The 21,514-nt window shown below is 45.7% G+C and overlaps 1 protein-coding gene across 3 annotated transcripts in view; it reads left to right on the top strand.

Moving 5' to 3' along the window:
* The first annotated feature begins 359 nt into the window (after positions 1-359).
* The window catches only part of LOC139549569 (protein-tyrosine sulfotransferase 1-like), a 92,930-nt gene continuing 71,775 nt past the window's right edge, over positions 360-21,514 (top strand). The window contains exon 1 of one of the 3 annotated variants that reach the window (XM_071360202.1): positions 360-575. The gene's annotated coding sequence lies outside the window, so the exon portion shown is untranslated. The remainder of the gene's footprint in view (positions 576-21,514) is intronic. The other 2 variants (XM_071360204.1, XM_071360203.1) reach the window with 2 other exon arrangements.

Raw genomic sequence — 21,514 nt, 5'->3', positions numbered from 1 at the left:
GCTTTATAACGCTCCAATATTTTGCAGTGCTTTATAACGCTCCAATATTTTGCCGTGAGCTGTTGCGCAAATATTTCAAATGGAGTTCCCTGTCTCTTTAAAAACATTGGTACATTCTAATCCCGCCCTTCAAAGCTTTCAACCAACCCTCTGCCATGACACATTATGATTTGTCTTCTGCAGGTGGTCCAATCGCAAACCGGCTTTCAATTACAGGGCACTAGGGGTGTATTCATTATCCTAATTTTGTTGCAAAATGTTTCATAAACGGAAGCAAACTGAACGAAACGGGAAGGACCTAACTGAATTAGTCCAATAGAAACTCTCGTTTTCGTTGTAAAAACGCAACTGTTTACAACTGTGTGGACAAATGATTACACCACAGTCTCGTAAAGCAGGGGATACGCGTTTGCAGCGATACAACTGAAGAGAAAGCAGTACCAAGTAGTATTGTGTGTCGGATCAGTGGAACAACAGGGGAGCAACTAGAACGGGTGGAATGTACGAGCAACGGTGTTCAACTATTAGATAAGCAGCTTGATCAACTGTCTCCGGCGCTGGATCCGCTACATTAGGTGGGTGGTTATATTGTGCCAAGTGAAAGATTCCGACTGGGTAGCAATGCTCTTCTCTTTTCCCACTTCTCTTCCAGCTTCAGCGGCGCTAACCGCGACTGTCTACCTCTACCTAGTAGGTTAACCACTACTCATTTTAAGCATTACCAAATCGGAGGTCTTAAAGAAAAGCCGCCCGTCAATTTTCGTTTTAGCTCAGACATTTTTAATAGTTGGTGAATCCGTGAAATGCGCTGATAGCTTGGCATCATTGTAGAATGTTTTGGCACATGCCACCCGGTGTATGAAGACAGAAGATGTATCATGCATCTTGGCACAACAATAATCATGATCTGTCAAGCCCATTTTCAAATAGACATCTAAATGAATCGAGTGTTGTGTCTCCGTATTGGCAGTTATGTTCTCGTGTTTTAACCAGTTACATTTATTGTTCTTCTGCAGCATATCAGTAATGTTTTTTAAATAATTTTTTTAAACATTGAAATCAACAGTAACTGTTGATTTGCGCACAACTAAAACAACAAACGTTGTTGTTATTGCGGTCTCCCTATGTATATGTAGCGGAGGGTTGTCCACAGAAGACTGACATAGCTACCGTAGTTAAAATCACGTCGTCAGTCTTTTACCTTTTTAGATATTTCCACATCAGAAGACATCCTGCCTGTAGACTGTTGATGTGGAATAGCTACCGGTCAACACAGGAAATATTGGACGGAATTATGCAAACGTCATAATGTGTAAAAGTGTTCCGAGGGAAGCCTGCTACACTTGGCCTTCGGGGATTATTATGTAGCTGAATTAATCAAGACAATATTATGAATCTCGGCAACCAGCCATGAGGTAGGTCTACCTCCCAGATGTTCTGCCATCGGCCGCTTGCAGTAACCATAACTTAAGGGGAATGGGTCCAACATAAAAAAAAATATATGTATTTCTCAGTGCACACTATTCCCGACAGCTGTTGACAAAACGTATAACTTCTCTGTGTCATGTTGGAAATAAATTGTGATGACAGATCGGCTACTTGGCGTATGCATCAAAGGCTCCTCTGGTTTACTCTTTATTGGCAATAGGCAAAGACAGAAAGAGATAGGATGATGGTATGTCTGGTATAGAATATATATGATTAATATGACAATGTTTTGAACCCCCTGGCTCTTATAGTGATGGAGATGCTGGTAGAAAGTGGTTGATGTGTGTTTATTCATATTCTGGTGACTCGGTGCCAACAGCCCGCCCACGGTCCATTAGACTTTGTTCACAGAAATTCACAAATTTACGTTATGCTATAGAGACCTCTGATTATTCACTGTTAAGGGTTTATTCACATTTTGACTAATGGAAAATTCATTACTTTTCCATGACTTCTCCATGACTTTTAACCAAATATCCAAGACCAATAATTGATGATATCTCTATGTCTGTGTTTAGTCAAGCAGCCCAATTCTGATATTGTTTTCCACTAATTAGTCTTTTGACCAATCACATCAGATCTTTTCACAGAATATCTTTTTCCCATAGCTTATCTGATTGGTCAAAGGACCAATTAGTGAAACAAATATCAGAATTGGTCTCCCTTTGTAAATGCAGTCAAAATAGCCTACATGGAAAAAGTCCTGTTAAATGTGGTATTGCTGCTGGTCTCTGACCCCATGTAGCCTACTATCTCGTGCCGTTGTGCCCTTGATCAAGGCACTTCACCTCCCTCAAAGTAGAATAACCACATTGTTAGGCTACTGTATAAAACCCATGTGGCCATCCCTCCATCTGGAGAGCTGGGTGTGTCTGTTTTCATCAAGGTCTTGTTGAGTAACAGATGTGGTGTGTTAGACGGGGGACGGTTGGCCACCCTTAATATAAAATATTGCAACATTACAACCAAATACTTTCAATATACAATTATTCTCTCATTCAATGAATCTGGGATAGAAATGGATAAGGTAGGTTACTTCAAAACAAAGTACTAAGATTTTTTTTATTTTATCTATAACCTTTTTATACGGCTAAAATATTCATATTTCAGGGGAGATCTATGCACAGCATGGAAGTTATTTGTCCATTTTAGAATATTATTTTTGCATTGCTGAAATTACCGGGTTAGCCTACTGTTTTAATAGAGAGGAATGTCAGGTTTCCTGTTATGGTGTCAGATGTACTTCTCAACAGAGCCGGTTGGAAACAAGACGGTAATGACATTAATGCTTATAGCTGAATAGTTAACTAGCGAGATTACGAGCTGTGTTTTGAATTGGCTATATAGTCTATCATTATTTTATAGGCTACCTGCTGCTCCCCCCCCCCCCCCCCCGCCCATTTTAACTGATTGATCAAATATTTTAATAACACAATTTAACAATTCCAGGACTTCTCCAGGATTTTCATGATTGTAAGGAACTCTCATTTGACAACCTCATTTGATAACATTCAAGCTTGCGTTTTCTCAATCTGCGCATTCTCAAACTGGAACAGTCTACTCATACACCGGGATTCACAGACCGGATTCTCAAACTAGAACAGTCTACTCATACACCGGGATTCACAGACCAGATTCTCAAACTAGAACAGTCTACTCATATACCGGGATTCATAGACCGGATTCTCAAACTAGAACAGTCTACTCATACACCGGGATTCACAGACCGGATTCTCAAACTAGAACAGTCTACTCATACACCGGGATTCACAGACCGGATTCTCAAACTGGAACAGTCTACTCATATACCGGGATTCACAGACCGGATTCTCAAACTAGAACAGTCTACTCATACACCGGGATTCACAGACCGGATTCTCAAACTGGAACAGTCTACTCATAGACCGGGATTCACAGACCGGATTCTCAAACTGGAACAGTCTACTCATACACCGGGATTCACAGACCGGATTCTCAAACTGGAACAGTCTACTCATATACCGGGATTCACAGACTGGATTCTCAAACTAGAACAGTCTACTCATACACCGGGATTCACAGACTTGTGACAAATAAAGTAGAACGAAGTGGAATCAGGACTTGAATGCCCACTCTGCTATTCACTCTGCTATTCAACCTTTGACGCTGTGTGTGAATCCGGGCCGGTGATAGGCCACTTTGTTATATAGAGGAGCCGGTACGCAGTTCCCCAAAAATGTGAGTTGTTGGCCCAGCGTCTCAAGTCAAGCACTGACCTTTTTAGTATGCACCCTCAGTTGTTTTCCTGTGGCTGGCTGAGCTCTGTGCTACTCTGCTTCCACAGCTGCAGGGGGTGATTTGATAATGGCAGGCCCTGACTGTGTCTCAGGGAGAGTTGGGATATGCAAAGAAAATACATTTCCAATTTAAATTATTGACAAATATAAAACCCCACCAAAGTATTACTATTCTTCCCTGCACCAGTATTGAACAGGAAGTAGCGCACCACTAGTATTGACCAGGAAGTAGCGCACCACTAGTATTGACCAGGAAGTAGCGCACCACTAGTATTGACCAGGAAGTAGCGCTCCACTAGTATTGACCAGGAAGTAGCGCTCCACTAGTATTGACCAGGAAGTAGCGCTCCACTAGTATTGACCAGGAAGTAGCGCTCCACTAGTATTGACCAGGAAGTAGCGCTCCACTAGTATTGACCAGGAAGTAGCGCACCACCAGTATTGACCAGGAAGTAGCGCACCGCCAGTATTGACCAGGAAGTAGCGCACCGCCAGTATTGACCAGGAAGTAGCGCACCGCCATTATTGACCAGGAAGTAGCGCACCACTAGTATTGACCAGGAAGTAGCGCACCACTAGTATTGACCAGGAAGTAGCGCTCCGCCAGTATTGACCAGGAAGTAGCGCTCCACTAGTATTGACCAGGAAGTAGCGCACCGCCAGTATTGACCAGGAAGTAGCGCTCCACTAGTATTGACCAGGAAGTAGCGCACCGCCAGTATTGACCAGGAAGTAGCGCACCGCCAGTATTGACCAGGAAGTAGCGCACCGCCAGTATTGACCAGGAAGTAGCGCTCCACTAGTATTGACCAAGAAGTAGCGCTCCACTAGTATTGACCAGGAAGTAGCGCTCCACTAGTATTGACCAGGAAGTAGCGCTCCCCTAGTATTGACCAGGAAGTAGCGCACCGCCAGTATTGACCAGGAAGTAGCGCACCACTAGTATTGACCAGGAAGTAGCGCTCCCCTAGTATTGAACAGGAAGTAGCGCACCGCCAGTATTGAACAGGAAGTAGCGCACCGCCAGTATTGAACAGGAAGTAGCGCACCACTAGTATTGACCGGGAAGTAGCGATCCACTAGTATTGACCGGGAAGTAGCGCTCCACTAGTATTGACCGGGAAGTAGCGCTCCACTAGTATTGACCGGGAAGTAGCGCTCCACTAGTATTGACCGGGAAGTAGCGCTCCACTAGTATTGACCGGGAAGTAGCGATCCACTAGTATTGACCAGGAAGTAGCGCACCGCCAGTATTGACCAGGAAGTAGCGCACCGGCAGTATTGACCAGGAAGTAGCGCACCGCTAGTATTGACCAGGAAGTAGCGCACCGCCAGTATTGACCAGGAAGTAGCGCACCGCTAGTATTGACCAGGAAGTAGCGCACCGCTAGTATTGACCAGGAAGTAGCGCACCGCCAGTATTGACCAGGAAGTAGCGCACCGCTAGTATTGACCAGGAAGTAGCGCACCGCCAGTATTGACCAGGAAGTAGCGCTCCACTAGTATTTACCAGGAAGTAGCGCACCGCCAGTATTGACCAGGAAGTAGCGCACCGCCAGTATTGACCAGGAAGTAGCGCACCGCTAGTATTGACCAGGAAGTAGCGCACCGCCAGTATTGACCAGGAAGTAGCGCACCGCTAGTATTGACCAGGAAGTAGCGCACCGCCAGTATTGACCAGGAAGTAGCGCACCGCTAGTATTGACCAGGAAGTAGCGCACCGCCAGTATTGACCAGGAAGTAGCGCACCGAATAGGGTGCCATTTGGAATGCAAAAGTCTTTGGTGCTGCTCGTTTCCTGGTTTGGGAAGTCCGTATCACCCTTTGCTGCTAACATACGATATGATAACATTTATTTTGTAAACCGTTTAGGTAAATACCTTCTCTTAGCTACCTGCCCACGGATGTGTGTTCATCCTGTTAGTTGACTAACATCACTAATACGCCTCATGATGTCCTCCCGCGCTGCTGCATCCAGGCTGACCGTGCATCATCTTCCTATTCGTTGGCAGGTTTATATCATGTCTGTTGTACAGTCATGTATTCAAGCCGTTGAGCTTTTACTGATTTTAGGCGATCACCTTTGCTAAGGCATTGTGATTCACAGACCGTAGATCAGTTCTATGCTGTGAGTTTTTTTCCTCCAGTCAGTTTGTTTCTCAGAGTGTGATGTGTTGTTGTATTGTCTACTTTATTGTTCAGGGAAGGTGCAGTATGTGGACCATTTCAGCCACACCCGTTTCTGACAGGTGTATAAAATCGAGCACACAGCCATGCAATCGCCATAGACAAATATTGGCAGTAGAGCCTCTAGGTTTCTTCCTAGGTTCTGACCTTTTCTAGGTAGTTTTTCCTAGTCACTGTGCTTCTACACCTGCATTGCTTGCTGTTTGGGGTTTTAGGCTGGGTTTCTGTATAGCACTTTGAGATATCAGCTGATGTAAAAAGGGCTTTATAAATACATTTGATTGATTGATTGAATGGCCTTACTGAGGAGCTCAGTAAAAAAAAAATGTCAATATTTTTTCAAAGTGGCACCGTCATAGGATGCCTGTCTGTCTGTCTGTCTGTGGGTGGTTGTGACAAGAAAGGAGGGCAAGTTGACTCTGGACTCTGTCATAGAGAAAGAGGAAACATATCTAGAAGGTATAAATGTGATTTATATCATATAAACTCTTCATTATCGTGCTGATACTGTAGAATTGAAAGCAGCTGAATCTCAGACTGGCCTAAAGCTTTAGGCCATGACTCCGTCCTCCCAAAGACTGAACTGGTTCCCTTCTCTGATTTTTTTAAAGGAAATGACTGGTACACATTCCACATATAGTGCAAACTCCCTCTAGCTAGCCCCTGCCTCTACCAGTCCAATGCTTTTACATTTGTTTTGAAGTAGTGAACAAGTGTACATTTCAGGAGAAATTAGATTATTGGGACGCACCCGCTAAGTTTAGTTTCCCTAGCTTGTGAATATTGCGTCTGGTTAGATGTTAATATCCTCTGCCATCTTGATAAAAGAGACTGTTGTAACATGAGTGTCAGTTAGGAATTTTCCTCTTCAGGCCCAAATTTAGGAGGCTCCTCCTCTTCCTATGGTCTGGCCATTGATTGGCATGGAAATGAGGGCCTGTTTTTAGATGGAACAGAATGGATTGCCTCCCAGGCAGCTGTGTGCCAAATGGACTTAGCATGGCGTGATGATGTGGCAATACCGTATTGATCTCTCTAGCTCTCTCTCTCAATATCCATCTCTCTCTCTCTCTCTCTCTCTCTCTCTCTCTCTCTCTCTCTCTCTCTCTCTCTCTCTTCTCTCTCTCTCTCTCTAGTTCTCTCTCTCTCTCTCTAGTTCTCTCTCTCTAGTTCTCTCTCTCTAGTTCTCTCTCTCTCTCTCTCTCAAATTCCCTCTCGCTCTCTCTCTCTCTCTCAATATCCCTCTCTCTCTCTCTCTCTCAATATCCCTCTCGCTCGCTCTCTCTCTCTCTCTCTCTCTCTCTCTCTCTCTCTCTCTCTCTCTCTCTCTCTCAATATCTCTCTCTCTCTCTCTCTCAATATCCATCTCTCTCTCTCTCTCTCTCTCTCTCTCTCTTTCTCTCTCTCAATATCCATCTCTCTCTCTCTATCAATATCCATCCATCACTCTCTCTTTCTCTCTCTGTTATTTACCAGTGATGAATCCGAGTGCTTTAAACCCTGGACTTTCGAACCCAGCAGCATGATAAACACTGATCGAGTTCAGCTAATCAGTTCCCAGGTTAGAAAACTGCACCACACACTGGGAAGCTTTAAACAGCATGCAGTCTTCCTCCCTCTCAGCTGCTGACTGACTTACCATCCTGTTTAAAAGGTGCGGCCTCGCTCTCTCGCCCTATCCAGGATACCCAAATGAAAGTGATGATGATTCATGTTGTTGGTGTGTGTGTGACGGTTGCAGAGAGAGAGAGAAGAGCGCACTAGAGAGCGAAGCACCAATTAATTTGTACGTTTACATGCTAATGAATAGCGTGTAGCCGAGCAGGGAGCATCGTGGGATGTTGTCGGTACCCGTTGGCTTTGCTCTCTACAGATCTCTAGTGGTTGATTAGGAATGACCCAGACTGGCTGCTAGCTGCTAGGTGTAGGGTGATCAACCCACATTATCTCTGCCTACGCTAGGTAGTGTAGTCAGTGTAGGGTGATCTACCTACATTATCTCTGCCTACACTAGGTAGTGTAGTCTTTATATTCAGTGTAGGGTGATCTACCTACATTATCTCTGCCTACACTAGGTAGTGTAGTCTTTATAGTCAGTGTAGGGTGATCTACCTACATTATCTCTGCCTACACTAGGTAGTGTAGTCAGTGTAGTGTGATCTACCTACATTATCTCTGCCTACACTAGGTAGTGTAGTCTCTATAGTCAGTGTAGGGTGATCTACCTACATTATCTCTGCCTACACTAGGTAGTGTAGTCTCTATAGTCAGTGTAGGGTGATCTACCCACATTATCTCTGCCTACACTAGGTAGTGTAGTCTCTATAGTCAGTGTAGGGTGATCTACCTACATTATCTCTGCCTACATTAGGTAGTGTAGTCTTTATAGTCAGTGTAGGGTGATCTACCTACATTATCTCTGCCTACACTAGGTAGTGTAGTCAGTGTAGTGTGATCTACCTACATTATCTCTGCCTACACTAGGTAGTTTAGTCTCTATAGTCAGTGTAGGGTGATCTACCTACATTATCTCTGCCTACATTAGGTAGTGTAGTCTCTATAGTCAGTGTAGGGTGATCTACCTACATTATCTCTGCCTACACTAGGTAGTGTAGTCTCTATAGTCAGTGTAGGGTGATCTACCCACATTATCTCTGCCTACACTAGGTAGTGTAGTCTTTATAGTCAGTGTAGGGTGATCTACCTACATTATCTCTGCCTACACTAGGTAGTGTAGTCAGTGTAGGGTGATCTACCTACATTATCTCTGCCTACACTAGGTAGTGTAGTCTCTATAGTCAGTGTAGCGTGATCTACCTAGATTATCTCTGCCTACACTAGGTAGTGTAGTCTCTATAGTCAGTGTAGGGTGATCTACCTATATTATCTTTGCCTACACTAGGTAGTGTAGTCAGTGTAGGGTGATCTACCCACATTATCTCTGCCTACATTAGGTAGTGTAGTCTCTATAGTCAGTGTAGGGTGATCTACCCACATTATCTCAGCCTACATTAGGTAGTGTAGTCTTTATAGTCAGTGTAGGGTGATCTACCCACATTATCTCAGCCTACATTAGGTAGTGTAGTCTTTATAGTCAGTGTAGGGTGATCTACCTACATTATCTCTGCCTACACTAGGTAGTGTAGTCTTTATAGTCAGTGTAGGGTGATCTACCTACATTATCTCTGCCTACACTAGGTAGTGTAGTCTTTATAGTCAGTGTAGGGTGATCTACCCACATTATCTCAGCCTACATTAGGTAGTGTAGTCTTTATAGTCAGTGTAGGGTGATCTACCCACATTATCTCAGCCTACATTAGGTAGTGTAGTCTTTATAGTCAGTGTAGGGTGATCTACCTACATTATCTCTGCCTACACTAGGTAGTGTAGTCTCTATAGTCAGTGTAGGGTGATCTACCCACATTATCTCAGCCTACATTAGGTAGTGTAGTCTTTATAGTCAGTGTAGGGTGATCTACCCACATTATCTCAGCCTACATTAGGTAGTGTAGTCTCTATAGTCAGTGTAGGGTGATCTACCTACATTATCTCTGCCTACATTAGGTAGTGTAGTCTCTATAGTCAGTGTAGGGTGATCTACCTATATTATCTTTGCCTACACTAGGTAGTGTAGTCAGTGTAGGGTGATCTACCCACATTATCTCTGCCTACACTAGGTAGTGTAGTCTCTATAGTCAGTGTAGGGTGATCTACCTACATTATCTCTGCCTACATTAGGTAGTGTAGTCTCTATAGTCAGTGTAGGGTGATCTACCCACATTATCTCAGCCTACATTAGGTAGTGTAGTCTTTATAGTCAGTGTAGGGTGATCTACCCACATTATCTCAGCCTACATTAGGTAGTGTAGTCTTTATAGTCAGTGTAGGGTGATCTACCTACATTATCTCTGCCTACACTAGGTAGTGTAGTCTTTATAGTCAGTGTAGGGTGATCTACCTACATTATCTCTGCCTACACTAGGTAGTGTAGTCTTTATAGTCAGTGTAGGGTGATCTACCCACATTATCTCAGCCTACATTAGGTAGTGTAGTCTTTATAGTCAGTGTAGGGTGATCTACCCACATTATCTCAGCCTACATTAGGTAGTGTAGTCTTTATAGTCAGTGTAGGGTGATCTACCTACATTATCTCTGCCTACACTAGGTAGTGTAGTCTCTATAGTCAGTGTAGGGTGATCTACCCACATTATCTCAGCCTACATTAGGTAGTGTAGTCTTTATAGTCAGTGTAGGGTGATCTACCCACATTATCTCAGCCTACATTAGGTAGTGTAGTCTCTATAGTCAGTGTAGGGTGATCTACCTACATTATCTCTGCCTACACTAGGTAGTGTAGTCTCTATAGTCAGTGTAGGGTGATCTACCTACATTATCTCTGCCTACACTAGGTAGTGTAGTCTCTATAGTCAGTGTAGGGTGATCTACCCACATTATCTCAGCCTACATTAGGTAGTGTAGTCTCTATAGTCAGTGTAGGGTGATCTACCCACATTATCTCAGCCTACATTAGGTAGTGTAGTCTCTATAGTCAGTGTAGGGTGATCTACCCACATTATGTGGAAGTTTCCATCAGTACAAGTGTTAGTGGAGTTTGAGAAACATCTCTATATATTATATTCCACAGTTCAAGTGTCTCTTGGGTTTTGAGTTGATTCTGAAAAAGGGCCTTCTTCATGCACTCCGCATCACTCAGTCAGTTGGAATTCAGAGGAAAGTTGTCGCCGCACCACTTTTTCTTCCAGTAATGTTTTCTACTGGAGGACAGACTGACCTTTCCCGGGAGATGGCAGGCCTGACGCTATTGCCTCAATAAAAAAAAATGGAAATGGTTTTTAAAAGTGATCCCCGAATGCCGTGTGTGTTTCGGCCTTCCAGGTCCCTGGGAGAGACGAACGAGACAAGATGATATTTCACACGTTTCTAAACAGTAACTATGGGGTCATTTGCAGCTTCTAGCATAAGCTTAAATGTCAACCAACAAAGTCCTACAGCCATTGACTGGAATTGTGCGGAAGTGAGTTTAAATGTAACCAATCGGAGAATAAGTTGTCTGGAAAAGACCATTGACTGGAGTTGTGCTGAAGTGCCCAATATTAATGCTAGAAACTGACCACAAATCAAATGTTAAAGGTCACATGCGGATGTTAATGCGAGTGTAGTGAAATGCTTGTGCTTCTAGTTCCCGACAGTGCAACAATATCTAACAAGTCATATCTAACAATTCCACAACAACTACCTAATACACACAAATCTAAAGGGATGGAATTAGAATATGTACACATAAATATATGGATGAGCGATGACCGAGCGGCATAGGTAAGGTGGTATAAGATGCTATAAGATGCTATAAGATGCTATAAGATGCTATAAGATGCATTACTCAACTCATATGTATATATTGTAAGATATGTAAATGTTGTGTAAAGTGACGTTGTTTAAAGTGACTAGTGAGTCTCAATGTTGGCAGCAGTCTCTCTGAGTTAGTGATGGCTGTTGTAAGTCGCTCTGGATAAGAGCGTCTGCTAAATGACTTAAATGTAAATGTTTAACAGTCTGATGGCCTTGAGATAGAAGCTGTTTTTCAGTCTCTCGGTCCCAGCTTTGATGCACCTGTACTGACCTCTCCTTCTGGATGATAGCGGGGTGAACAGGCAGTGCTCGGGTGGTTGTTGTCCTTGATGATCTTTTTGGCCTTCCTGTGACATCGGGTGCTTTGAATAGGGCTGTGTCTCAAATGTCACGTTTCCCCCTATGGGCTCTGGTCAAAGTAGTGCACTATATAGGGAATAGGGTCCTGGTCTAAAGTAGTGCACTATATAGGGAATAGGGTCCTGGTCTAAAGTAGTGCCCTATATATAGGGAATAGGGTCCTGGTCTAAAGTAGTGCCCTATATATAGGGAATAGGGTTCTATATGGCTCTGGTCTAAAGTAGGGCCCTATGTATAGGGAATAGGGTTCTATAGGGCTCTGGTCTAAAGTAGGGCCCTATGTATAGGGAATAGGGTTCTATATGGCCCTGGTCTAAAGTAGTGCACTATATAGGGAATAGGGTGTCTTTTGGGATGCTACCTTAGAGTGGTGCACTCTCACTGGATGTGATGCATGTTACCTGTTGGGTCAAAGGTCAGTCCCGGGCTAAGCGCCGGGCCACAGTTGTGTTGCATCTAGAGATACCTCTCAAATGGCACCCTACTACTAATCCCTTTGTAGTGCACTACATTTGACCAGGGCACATAGTGCACGACTTTATTCCCTATGTAGGGAATGAACAGCCATTTGGAACACAGGTATGCTGTCCTGTAGAAGTAGAAGTGGAAGCATGTGTACCAACTATCCCATTGGAAACCTTGGCAGGAACTTCGTGCTGCTGCGGGTAAATTGATAGTTTCTCTGTTCGGCATAGTCGATCTGTTATTTTTATTTTTTTGCAGTCTTAAGTCTTTTCTGAAAAGTGCTGATCTCATCAATGATTCATTTCTAATCAAGGTTTTCACGTTTCTACCAAAAGATGAATAAAATGAAGAAGGTACAGGCGGTGTGGCGGCCTAGTCGAGGTTTACGTGGTGGAGTGTCGGCCTAGTCAAGGTTTCCGTGGCGGTGTGGCGGCCTAGTCAGGGTTTCCGTGGCGGTGTGTCGGCCTAGTCGAGGTTTACGTGGCGGTGTGGCGGCCTAGTCAAGGTTTCCGTGGCGGTGTGGCGGCCTAGTCAGGGTTTCCGTGGCGGTGTGGCGGCCTAGTCGAGGTTTACGTGGTGGAGTGTCGGCCTAGTCGAGGTTTCCGTGGTGGAGTGTCGGCCTAGTCGAGGTTTCCGTGGTGGAGTGTCGGCCTAGTCGAGGTTTACGTGGTGGAGTGTCGGCCTAGTCGAGGTTTCCGTGGTGGAGTGTCGGCCTAGTCGAGGTTTACGTGGTGGAGTGTCGGCCTAGTCGAGGTTTCCGTGGTGGAGTGTCGGCCTAGTCGAGGTTTCCGTGGTGGAGTGTCGGCCTAGTCGAGGTTTACGTGGTGGAGTGTCGGCCTAGTCGAGGTTTCCGTGGTGGAGTGTCGGCCTAGTCGAGGTTTCCGTGGTGGAGTGTCGGCCTAGTCGAGGTTTCCGTGGTGGAGTGTCGGCCTAGTCGAGGTTTCCGTGGTGGAGTGTCGGCCTAGTCGAGGTTTACGTGGTGGAGTGTCGGCCTAGTCGAGGTTTCCGTGGTGGAGTGTCGGCCTAGTCGAGGTTTCCGTGGTGGAGTGTCGGCCTAGTCGAGGTTTCCGTGGTGGAGTGTCGGCCTAGTCGAGGTTTACGTGGTGGAGTGTCGGCCTAGTCGAGGTTTCCGTGGTGCTGTGGCGGTCTAGTCAAGGTGCCGTGGCGGTCTAGTCGAGGCGCCGTGGCGGTCTAGTCGAGGCGCCGTGGCGGTCTAGTCGAGAGGCCGTGGCGGTCTAGTCGAGGCGCCGTGGCGGTCTAGTCGAGGCGCCGTGGCGGTCTAGTCGAGGCGCCGTGGCGGTCTAGTCGAGGCGCCGTGGCGGTCTAGTCGAGGCGCCGTGGCGGTCTAGTCGAGGTGCGGTCTAGTCGAGGCGCCGTGGCGGTCTAGTCGAGGCGCCGTGGCGGTCTAGTCGTGGCGCCGTGGCGGTCTAGTCGAGGCGCCGTGGCGGTCTAGTCGAGGTGCGGTCTAGTCGAGGCGCCGTGGCGGTCTAGTCGAGGCGCCGTGGCGGTCTAGTCGAGGCGCCGTGGCGGTCTAGTCGAGGCGCCGTGGCGGTCTAGTCGAGGCGCCGTGGCGGTCTAGTCGAGGCGCCGTGGCGGTCGAGGCGCCGTGGCGGTCGAGTCGAGGCGCCGTGGCGGTCTAGTCGTGGCGCCGTGGCGGTCTAGTCGAGGCGCCGTGGCGGTCTAGTCGTGGCGCCGTGGCGGTCTAGTCGAGAGGCCGTGGCGGTCTAGTCGTGGCGCCGTGGCGGTCTAGTCGAGGCGCCGTGGCGGTCTAGTCGAGGCGCCGTGGCGGTCTAGTCGAGGCGCCGTGGCGGTCTAGTCGAGGCGCCGTGGCGGTCTAGTCGAGGCGCCGTGGCGGTCGAGGCGCCGTGGCGGTCGAGGCGCCGTGGCGGTCTAGTCGAGGCGCCGTGGCGGTCTAGTCGAGGCGCCGTGGCGGTCTAGTCGAGGCGCCGTGGCGGTCTAGTCGATAGGCCGTGGCGGTCTAGTCGAGGCGCCGTGGCGGTCTAGTCGAGGCGCCGTGGCGGTCTAGTCGAGGCGCCGTGGCGGTCTAGTCGAGGCGCCGTGGCGGTCTAGTCGAGGCGCCGTGGCGGTCTAGTCGAGGCGCCGTGGCGGTCTAGTCGAGGCGCCGTGGCGGTCTAGTCGTGGTGCCCGTGGCTGTCCCAACAGGATCTTTATTGATTTTAGAATATGGTACTTCAGAGAGAAATCATGACAGTGTGTTTTCACCAACAGTTTGTGTTCATTTAGTATTTATATTTAACTGGTTCAGATCAAACTGATCTCTTGAATGGGTTCATCTTTCCTAATTCCCCTTCGAATTTTTAAAAACACAGAACTCAATCGGAGCAGCTTTTCCTGTTAGATTTGTGTTTCTCCATCTCTGAATTCCTGTATTATGAAGCTATTGGCAGAAAGGAGCACATTCACCCCATTAATCATTGAAGAAAAAAACAAAACAACGGAAAACCATGTACCTGGCGTTCATATCAAGCCTTTAGTGACAGACCTGAGTAGTAACGCATGATGAATAGCCAAGCAGTGGAGAGAGAGAGACCGAGAGAGCAAGCCTCTCCCAGTCCAACAATGCTTTTCTTCATTCCCCCTCGCCGCCCTCCTCTCCCCCTCTCTTCACCCCTCCTCTCCCCCTACAACCCCCCAACCCCTCCCCTCCCCCTCTCTTCACCCCTCCCCCCCTCTCTTCACTCCCCCTCTCTTCACCCCTCCCCATTGGGCAAAGAAGACCCTTTTAAAGTTCAGTTCTTGTCCATCAAGGTAGATCATGGCAGGGCCTCAGTGTTGGAGGCTCCATCCTTGTTACACACACACACACACACACACACACACACACACACACACACACACACACACACACACACACACACACACACACACACACACACACACACACACACACACACACACACACACACACACAGACAGACCTCCTCCCTTGTTATTAAGTGTTGAAGTGGGGGTCTGGTTTCCACATGGTCCCGTAGAGAATGTCAACCCTTGTTCACAGATCAAAGAGAACTCCGTAGGAGGATACAGTATCTGTAACAGGAAGAGCCTCAACACATTCTTTACTTCAGCTCGGTCTCAGCCAGGTGAAAGCGGAAACCAATCTGCCCGCTAAAGCTCGACCGCAAGTTGTAATTCAGACCAGTGACTTTGAGCTTTTAGTGATTGCTCCAACCTCCTTCTCCTCGAAGTCGAGGAATGGTTGACAGTCTGATTTTTTTCTTCTTCCATGGCTGTGTCCCAAACGGCACCCTATTCCTTTTATATATTTAGTGCACTACTTTGGACCAGAAGTAGGTCACTGTCTAGGGAATAAGGTGCCGTTTGGGACATACAGAACCTACTCTGGGCCGGAAGAGAACTTTAGACAAGCCCACCGTGGGAAAGGAGAGCGGTGAGACTGGAATTCCATAAAACACAGCTACTATTTGCACATCAACCGTCTCCCGCCGCGTTGAGAGGCGTCGGCCTTCTCCTGCCGCGTAGAGAGGCGTCGGCCTTCTCCTGCCGCGTAGAGAGGCGTCGGCCTTCTCCTGCCGCGTTGAGAGGCGTCGGCCTTCTCCTGCCGCGTTGAGAGGCGTCGGCCTTCTCCTGCCGCGTTGAGAGGCGTCGGCCTTCTCCTGCCGCGTTGAGAGACGTCGGCCTTCTCCTGCCGTGTTGAGAGGCGTCGGCCTTCTCCTGCCGCGTTGAGAGACGTCGGCCTTCTCCTGCCGCGTTGAGAGGCGTCGGCCTTCTCCTGCCGCGTTGAGAGGCGTCGGCCTTCTCCTGCCGCGTTGAGAGACGTCGGCCTTCTCCAGCCGCGTTGAGAGGCGCCGGCCTTCTCCAGCCGCGTTGAGAGGCGCCGGCCTTCTCCTGACGCGTTGAGAGGCGCCGGCCTTCTCCAGCCGCGTTGAGAGGTGTCGGCCTTCTCCTGACGCGTTGAGAGGCGTCGGCCTTCTCCTGACGCGTTGAGAGGCGTCGGACTTCTCCTGCCGTGTTGAGAGGCGTCGGCCTTCTCCTGCCGCGTAGAAAGGCGTCGGCCTTCTCCTGACGCGTTGAGAGGCGCCGGCCTTCTCCAGCCGCGTTGAGAGGCGTCGGCCTTCTCCTGCCGCGTTGAGAGGCGTCGGCCTTCTCCTGCCGCGTTGAGAGGCGTCGGCCTTCTCCTGCCGCGTTGAGAGGCGTCGGCCTTCTCCTGCCGCGTTGAGAGGCGTCGGCCTTCTCCTGCCGCGTTGAGGCGTCGGCCTGCCGCGTTGCTTTTAACAAGGCACACCTGTTTAATTGAAATGCATTCCAGGTGACTACCCCATGAAGCTGGTTGAGAGAATGCCAAGTGTGTGCAAAGCTGTCATCAAGGCAAAGGGTGACTATTTGAAGAATCTCAAATATAAAATATATTTTGATTTAACACTTTGTTGGTTACTACATGATTCCATATATGGTATTTCATAGTTTTGATGTCTTCACTATTATTCTACAATGTAGAAAATAGTAAAAATAATGAAAAACCCTTGAGTAGGTGTTCTAAAACTTTGGACCGGTAGTGTACATACAAGGTATCTTGCGTATAAATAATCACCTTTTTGACCGCTATCATATCGACACTTAATTTCATTGTTATGCCATTATTGCTTTTTCGTGTTGAATTTCACTATTTATAGTGATGTTTAGGCTACTGATGTTTTCATCATTTGACCGCACGTTTTTCCTGACCGTGCGTCTTGTTTTTAATTTTTTCGTTCTAAACGTAATTTGTTAGCGTGTTCTAAAGGCACTCCACAAAAACAAAATGTTTTTATTTAGTACTTGAATGTCTCTATGTTTTTACATATAACAGTAACATAAACTAGTGCAAAACGGTATTGTTATTAGAAATAAAACCTTATTCCGTTACCTTTTAACACAACCAAATGTATTATTTTTGCAATAACATATATGAAATGTGTTAATGACACTGTTAGAATGTTGCAGTCAGAATGACAGCTCATTAGCTTAAAGGGGGGCGGGTCCCTGGAAGCCTTGCAGTTCTAGTGTTAAGGAAGGAAGGAAGGAAGGAAGGTAGGATGCATTACTGTAGTATTTGAACAGGTCCCTGTACTGCTTATCCACTGGTACAGTATTCACCCCCCGCTCCCCCTCCCTGTTTTTTCCCACATTGTTTTGTTACAAAGTGGGATTAAAATGCATATAATTTATTTTTATCTACACCAAATACATAATGTCAAAATGAAAAAAGAGGTGCTTGCTTAGGCCCCTCCTGTACTCCCTGTTCAACCGCGACTGCCTGGCCAAGCACGACTCCAACACCATCATTACGTTTTCATGACGACACAACAGTGGTTACTGATCACCGACAACGATGAGACAGCCTATACAAGGAGGAGGTCCTGGCAGTGTGGCGTCAGGACAACCTCTCCCTCAACGTGAACAAGACAAAGGAGCTGATCATGGACTCCAGGAAAAGGGTGTGCTTGACATCGGCAAGCACTGAAGGAGTTTCAGGATACAGATAATCAGAATGGAGCTAAGGACTGGCAAAATTCTAGAGGAAAACCTGCATGTCTGCTTTACACCCAGACACTGTGAGATGAATTCACCTTTCAGCAGGACAATAACCAAGAATACAAGGAGAAATCTACACTGATGTTACTAACCAAGAAGACGGTGAATGTTCCTGAGTGGCCACGTTACAATGTTGACTTAAAGAATGGCTGTCTAGCCGTGATCCCCAACATCTGGACAGAGCTTAAAGAATAAAGGGCAAATAATGTACAATCCAGGTGTGGAACGCTCTAAGAGCCTGACCTAATAAGACTCACAGCTGTAATCGTGACCTGTAAGGTGATTCTAACATGTATTGACTCTGGTGAATACTTATCTAAACAAGGTATAGTAGTGTTTTATTGTTCATTCATCTTTTTAAAAATATTATTTTTCTTTACAGATTTTGATTTATTCTTTTTTTTGTTTTAATTGTATATTGACAAATAAAATGACAAATCCATTTGAATCCCACTTTTAACACAATAAAATGTGTAGAAATCCAATGGGGGTTGAATAGTTATGATCGGGACTGTAGGTGTTTTCTGAGAGGCTGTAGTTAGGAATATTCATGTTCCATCGTGGTCAGACGGAAGCACACCGCAGCCGCTCCAGACGAAGGGCAAAGACTTCTGACGTGAGCCTGCGTTTTTTTCTCTCTTTCTAAACATAGCACATCTAGTCTGTCTGTGGGGGAGAAGACCTTGGTGCTTTCCTCTCTTTTTGTCTTTTCCCTCCATCTTATCAGGTGTTGCTAGCTGTAGATGCCACACACTATCTGTATGATGCAGAGGCACAGGTCTGTAATAAGGACTTCTCTAATATGGAGCTTAGCCTGTAGCGTGAAGGCCCACCTGAACCGCTGTGATAATTGCTTTGAGAAAATGAGGGAAAGAGAAGGATGAGAGCATTGTGTGTGTGTGTTCGTGCTCTTTTCAATTATGTTAAATGTACGTCCGCATCACAGATAACGTGTGTTGTTGGTGCTTGTGTGCTGTGCGTTCAGTACTGTTTCATAAGGTGTTCATTGTGACTGGTGTTACTGTGTGTTCAGTACTGTTTCATAAGGTGTGCATTGTGACTGGTGTTACTGTGCGTCACCATGCGTGGGTGTTTTTTGATTTTACATTCTCTGCTCAGGCTTGTTGAGCGGCATCAGTCAGTGGTCAGAGCAGATGAACGATGCCTTGTTGAGCAGCGTCAGTCAGTGGTCAGAGCAGATGAATGAAGCCTTGTTGAGCAGCGTCAGAGCAGATGAATGATGCCTTTTTGAGCAGCGTCAGAGCAGATGAATGATGCCTTGTTGAGCAGCGTCAGAGCTAGGGTTGCAAAGGGATGGAAACTTTCCAGGAAATCTCCTTAAATATTCCATGGGAAGCTAAGCCTGGGAATTTAGCTTAAATTCATCAAAAAAATGTTAGCTTATAACAGTGAACCTTTTTTTTGTGGGATACACATAAGGCAATTCTTGGTCTTGTGACATATTTTGGTTAAACTATTCCCAATTCAATGGAATAGTAACCCTCTGCATGCACAGTGCATTCTCCCATCACATGTACAGCTGATTCTCAAGATCTTGCACACTAATGAGATGCTATTGAGCCCAAACTACTACACTGTCTGAGCCAAGGACTGACTACATGCTTTCTGGTAAGATTTGATTACAATACTGGGTGGTGTGAATATATTTTTATATGACATACATGTTTTTTTTGTTAACTAGTAAATAGTAGCCTACAGCAAAGTGTGTTTAAATAATTTCTAACTTGTTAACAATTTCTGCTGGTTAGTTTTTGCTACCATGTGGGTTTTAGCTTGCTTGAGCCTGCTAACTGAGGAGTGTTAATTCACCTGTTTCCATACATGTTTGATTTTAAAACATTTATCTTACAAAGGAGTTGTTTAATCTAACTGCTTAAAACCTGTTATGGCTGCAAGCCCGACACCGGTACACTTATGACAACATCCAGCTCAAGTGCAGGGCGCGAAATTCAAAATCTATTTAAAAAAAATATTTAACTTTCACACATTAACAAGTCCAATACAGCATTTGAAAGATAAACATCTTGTGAATCCAGCCAACATGTCCAATTTTTAAAATGTTTTACAGCGAAAACACCACGTATATTTATGTTAGCTCACCACCAAATACAAAAGACAGACAGACATTTTTCACAGCAACGGTAGCATGCAGGTAGCATGCACAAAGCCAACCTAACTAACCTAGAACCAACCTAAATAACCTAGAAAAAACTCCCTCAGATGACAGTCCTATAACATGTTACACAATAAATCTATGTTTTGTTCGAAAAATGTGCATATTTGAGCTATAAATCAGTTTTACATTACTGCTACCATCATAGCTACCATCATAGCTACAGTCAGAAATCGCACGGGAGTAGCCAGAGTAAATACAGACACCAACGTCAACTACCTAATTACTCATCATAAAACATTTCAGAAAAATATATGGTGGATAGCTAATGAAAGACAAATATCTTGTGAATACAGACAATATTTCCGATTTTTTTAAGTGTTTTACAGCGAAAACACAATATATCGTTATATTAGCTTACTACAATAGCTAACACACAGCAGCATTGATTCAAGGCAAACGGTAGCGATAGCACAGTTCGACAGATATATGAAATAGCATCCCAAATTGGGTCCTTATCTTTGTTGATCTTCCATCAGAATGTTGTACAAGGGGTCCTTTGTTCAGAACCGTCTTTGTTTGGATCCAGAACGAACTATTTCCCTCTTGAATTAGCAAGCACACTGGCCGTGCGGCGCTAACCTCTCCTTCTTGAACAAATTACGTCTAAAGTCACGAATAAATTTCAATAATATAATTAGACTATATTGAAAAAACATACTTTAGGATGATATTGTGACATGTATCAAATAAAATCGAAGCCGGAGATCATATTCACCTATAACGACGGTTTTCCAGGAGGCGATTCCAGGTCCAACTTCGCGCCTTCGGAAAAAAAAATAATGGCGGACCTCTCACTCCAAGAGGGTGTATTCAATCCCAGAACAAGATAATCAAGTCATTTCTGCTCTCACTTCCGCTTGACACCCAGGGGAAGGTGTATGACGTGTTTCTATAGTCCCAAGTGACATGCCCTTTTATAGACAAGCTCTTGAAGAGAGACCTCGCTTTTGGAAATCTCACTTCCGGATAGGAAATGGGCTGTAAAAAGAGTTCTGTTTCACTTAGAGAAATAATTCAAACGGTTTTAGAAACTAGAGAGTGTTTTCTATCCAATAGTAATAATAATATGCATATTGTACGAGCAAGAATTGAGTACGAGGCCGTTTGAAAATGGGCACCTCTTTCCAGTTACTCAATACGCCCCCTGCAGCCATAACAAGTTAACTATTGATCTGTACATGGAATTGTATTTGGTTTTTTACAACAAAATATTATCTTTACAGGAAAATGCCACGGGCACTATCTGATGTGTGGAGACATTTCACTGCAGCTAATGTAGAAGGAAAAGCTGTGTACATTTGCAAATACTGTCCCCAATCATATGTGAAGAATGCAACAAAGATGCCGAACCATCTGGCCAAGTGCATAAAGTTCCCTCTGCACTCACAACAAGCAACCTCTGACAAAAGTCCCTCGACTTCTATTTGAGGTGAAAATGATGAATCAGACATCTTATTGACAGCAACAGCTCATGGTCAGTGAGAAGAATAAGAGCACTACATTGAAGCTGCCCAGCAACACCCGTTGGGATGGTGTTGTCATCATGTTTGACAGTCTCCTGGAGGGGAAGGAGTCTCTCCAAGAAATGGACATATCACAGTCTGCCGATATGGAC

The sequence above is a fragment of the Salvelinus alpinus genome, chromosome 22 (genome assembly GCF_045679555.1).
Source record: "Salvelinus alpinus chromosome 22, SLU_Salpinus.1, whole genome shotgun sequence".
Classification (NCBI taxonomy): Eukaryota; Metazoa; Chordata; class Actinopteri; order Salmoniformes; family Salmonidae; genus Salvelinus; species Salvelinus alpinus.
Note: the sequence above shows the minus strand (reverse complement) of the source record. Positions and strands in the feature narration are given on the sequence as shown.